Here is a 4799-nt window from a genome sequence, read left to right as displayed (position 1 = left end):
GTAATCATATACCAATCTAATAATCCGACTTCTAAGATAAAATAGTGAAACTGAGGTAGTCAGATCTGCTGGCTCGACTGCTCTAGGACTTAAATCAATTTGTTTGTTCGGTCCACTGGATAACTGAGCCAAACATTTTCTGGCAAGACAACTGAAAACAGACCAGCCTCACAACACACAAAAGTAAAAAGCAGCAGTCAGCACTGCTGCAGACACTAGCAGCTCAATCCCCATCCTTCTACCACAGAAGCATAACACAGACCAGCTTGAAACATGGTCTAGCATACTGAGAATGGATTAAAGCAAGATGAAAACACACCAGGTTCAGAGGCTGGTTTGAGCAATCTCTCTCCTAGCCTTAAGTATGACTCAAGTTCATAACTCTCAACAACACTAGTTTCTGAAAAAACGAATAAGGAACTCGGCCAAATTGTGTTCCACCTTTATTTAGCAGAAGAAATATCCTCAAACCATCACATTAGAATTACAAGAAAGAGAAAAAAAATCAGCCAAATCCCATGACCAAATTATAGTTAGATTAATCAGCCAAAAATCACCTTAATATTTTCTGAGGCTACTGTTCCTGTTGGTGATCAAGTACGAAAATGTTTTCTGCATCCTCAAGATCAGTTCCGACTTATGGAATTTTGAAATATCTCTTGAATCTTAAAAGATTATTCAACAAAAAAAAAAGTGGAGACTTGAGAGTGGTACAGTACCCCAAAAAAACAACCATTTACGAAGTAAAAATAAGCCGGTGAAAAAAATTCTCAGTCCCTTAGAAGTTCATAAATGAGTTGCGATCATATCCACCGGTCATTACAGGTTTGTATTTACTCATCACTGCTTCATTTATCACAATTCACAAATAATGTCATTAGAATCAGCTAATTAGACAAAGGAGTACTCTGAATTTCTGAAATATTACAAATTTCCCTGCTCAAGTGTTTGCCAACACATAGCAGCATCGCATCAAAGGAATGAGTGAAACAATTGCAAACTATCATAAACCAGTAAATGTAGTATCTAACGATGCCAAAGGTTAAGAATAAAAAAAATCAACCATTTGATTCAACTGATCAACCTGGTCAGCTAAAGTTTCAACCTATGTGCTTTGATTGAAAAGAAAAACTCCAAAAACAAGCCGGCACATAACTTCATCCATCCGAGTGCAATTCTATTGGGTTATTACATCTGATCCAAATTCCCAAATCCCATGCATTACCCAACAAGATGGTTATAAACTACATTACTTGGACTCTCAAACTCATATCAGACACAAATATATGTCTAAGCAATAGACATTGCGATTTTATACCAAAGTTCCAAGTTTCTTTATCCTAAATGAATATCAAAGAATCCATACGCATGTCAGAATACCGAGGATATGGCACAGGTAATTGAGATGTAAGGAACAATCTGAATAACATGAATTGAACCCGAAAAAAACAACCACATAATTCAAGCAATTCACGGTTCCACATTCATTAAGCAGAAGAATATCCTCAAACCATCACATTAGAATAAGGAGAAACAGATAAAAATCAGCCAAAACCCATCTAAAACAAATTGCGTTGGCTCTGCTATGGCGTCAATTTACCCCCAAATAATCAATCGAATTTCAATACCTAAAATTCAATAATTCTAAATTATAAATTACAATATTTTATAGCAAAAACAACCAATTACACAAAAATAAAATTGAAAACACTGCATAAAAAATACAAATATTAGGGCATGTCAATTTCAATTATCAACCAAGAGAAATAGAAAGAAGAAAAATATCGTGTTGCAGAGTTAGGTTGAGTGAAGAGAAGAGGTGGTGCGTTGAGTGTAGAGAAGCAGCGTGAGCGGTGGTGCGTTGATTGCAAACGCAGCAGGAAGAATGGCGAATTCAAGAACGTAACGAACGAAGAAGAAGATGGAGGGAGTTTTTTTTTTTTTTTGATGCAGGCGGCAAAGGTGCAGTTCAATTGATATATCAATCCCGCTAAAAGTGCAAACAAAATGTTTTGTTTTGTTTTTATCTTTTCCTTTAAAAATATAGAGAAAATAAATTAAAGAAAGAAACCACCTAAAAAAGGAGGTTTCTTATCTATTTATTTGATTTGTTTTTTTTTTGTTTTTTTTCTTTCACGAATAAAGAAACCTCCTAAACAGATAAATGGTTTCTTAGACAAGGGAGAATATTTAAAGCAAAACAAAGAGACCATTTTTCTTTCGGGTGGTCTTTTACATTTCAATCAAATAAACCTCTTTTCTAAAATAAGAGGTTTCTTATATTATGAAACCTCTTATTTTATAAAAGAGGTCTCTTATTTGTGATACTTTTGGCCAATTTTGAGGTAGTGATAGATGTTGTATTCGTGTCCTTGCAGCCGCCCCTTGGGCTCGTTTTCATCACCTTGCAGCCCCTTGATTTTGGTTGTACGTGAGCTTGGATTAGCTGCCATAACACTGCAGCACTGCACACAAAACAGCAGCCATACATTGAGCAAGAACATCAACACGCAGAACAGCCCAAGCAGTAGCTGTGCGAGCACACAGCTGCACCTGTGCGAGCACACGAATTGGTAGAATTGGATCAGTAGCTCAGTGGCATTTGGTGCGAATGCACGACTTCTTTTGTGCGAACACACGGCTACGCGGAGAGCTTTAAATACAAAAATCGCTGCATTATTTAGGACGTAATTTTATTTTCTAATTTTCATTTCTTAGGATTAGCTTAGAATTCTAGAGAGAGAATTAGATTAGGGCTTAGATTAGTGATTAGGATTAGGATTCTTAGCTTCAAATTCTTAATTCTTAGTTGATTCAAACTCTAAATGTCAGATTTTTTTTCTCTTTCATTTGAGCTTTGTTCTTCAATTTTGTTCTTCAAGTTTGATGCAATTTCTACAATTCAAGGTATAATTCTACTTTTCTTTTTTATTTGTTCTTTCATTCTTTAATTGCTTCATTAATTTTGTTTATGCTTTGATTTCATGCTTGAATTCTAGAATTAGTTTCATATTTTGAATTTTCTTGAATTTTCCCCCAATTTTGATATTTGAATTTCCTGAATTTTGTTGATTCAATTAGTTTCATTAATTCTATTAGTTTCATGATTTGGATTAATTTTAGTTTAATGTTGATGTTAATCATGCTAATTGAGTAGTTTAGTCTAGAGGTTAGGGTTGAAGCCTTGGGAATGAATTTGGAGAAATTTAGGGGAAATTCATGATTGATGTTGTGATTAAATGTGAGTTGATGATAGGATATCATGACTAATTGAGTAGTAGTTGCAAATACTAGTTGATTGGAATTGATTGGATTGCATAGTTTAGGTTTGGCAAGACATTGTGAGCCTATTTTATGCAAGTGAACAGTAGTTCCTATTATATGCAAGTTGTCTAGTTTAGGATTAGGCAAAAGCTCTTCCATAGATTAGATGCTTCGCGTGCTCCATCCGAGAGGTGGCGAGCACGTCATTCGATTCTATTCCCCTATACACCAAGTCGTTGCATAATCATGATTGTTTTGACCTTGTTCTTCCTTTGACTCAATTTCCATTGCCGATTCCGGAAATCTCTAGAATCTCTTTATTTGTTTGCATTTCATGCTTTTCTTGCTTTCATTAGATTAATTGAAAAACTCAATTTCCATCCGAACTAGCATTTGAACGCATTAGATTGAAAAGTCAAACATATTCATTCTCTTGGGACGATCTCTATGCTTGCCGCTATAGTCAATATAGCCGGTTAGTTAGGAGTTTATAAATGTTGTTTGGTCGGGTGGTTTTCTTTTCAACGGCGGAAAAACACCTAATCAAAATGGCGCCGTTGCCGGGGAATGGCATCATTGTTTGAGTTCATGCATACGTCGAATCCTTAAACAATTAGGATTAGATTAAAGAATAAATTTCTTAAAGCTACAAGAGTTAGTTGTCCAGCGCCCCTCGTGGGTTGTGCGTGCGTGTGTGCGTTGAGTTCATGCATACATCGAATCCTTAAACAATTAGGATTAGATTAAAGAATAAATTTCTTAAAGCTACAAGAGTTAGTTGTTGAATTAAACATTAACTTATTAGTTTTAATTAATGTCTAATTCTAATAGGATTAGATTAATTGAAATCTAGTAGACTTCTAATTCCATTATTCCAACCCTATAAATAGGTGATGGCATTCACAATTTATAATAACCCAATTCAAGTATTCATATAGTTTTAAGGTTAAAACTAAGATAATAATTTGTCACAATTATATCCGAATAACTTGAAACCTTAGGTTGAATTCTAGTCAATTAAATCTAAGGCGGATCGAAACGTGCTATGGACTATCTACGGAGGGACTACACTTGGAGTCCTAAACTTGTTCTTGTTCGGTTCGGGAGCAGCTAGGGAGGGCACGCTACAAATGTATACATCCTAAATTATGCTAACTGTTATGCAGCAATTAATTTGGATTCCTGGCTTTATGGTTTTTCCGCATGAAATATATATGCTTTATATGTATCATAAACCTAACACCCGAGGTGGAGCCTCCGACGCTCAAGTCAGTACAATTGATGTATAAAATGAGAGTGTTTAGGGGAGAGAGAGTGTAGGGTGGCTTTTCTAGGGTTAGAGAATGACCCCCTTTGCCTTGCCCTTTGAGGGGTATATATAGTGCCTTGTTGGGCCTTTGAGGCCTTGTAAGTGATATTGGGCTTGAGTGAGTTTTATTGGCTTTTGGGTTAAAATGGTGAGCCCATTTTAACACCCCAACAAATGCCCCCCGGACCAAATTCTTTTTGAAAAATGGGTTGGGTTTTGATTTTGA

General features: G+C 35.7%; 1 non-coding gene across 1 annotated transcript; it reads right to left on the bottom strand.

Annotated features, from left to right (window-relative positions):
• Positions 1-764: 764 nt before the first annotated feature.
• LOC130468201 (small nucleolar RNA SNORD25) lies at positions 765-851 on the bottom strand. The gene has a single exon (XR_008928621.1). It is a non-coding gene; the product is annotated as a small nucleolar RNA SNORD25 (small nucleolar RNA).
• Between the last annotated feature and the right edge of the window lie 3948 nt (positions 852-4799).

The sequence above is a fragment of the Spinacia oleracea genome, chromosome 2 (assembly GCF_020520425.1).
Source record: "Spinacia oleracea cultivar Varoflay chromosome 2, BTI_SOV_V1, whole genome shotgun sequence".
NCBI lineage: Eukaryota > Viridiplantae > Streptophyta > Magnoliopsida > Caryophyllales > Amaranthaceae > Spinacia > Spinacia oleracea.
This window is presented reverse-complemented; position numbering and strand designations above follow the sequence as displayed.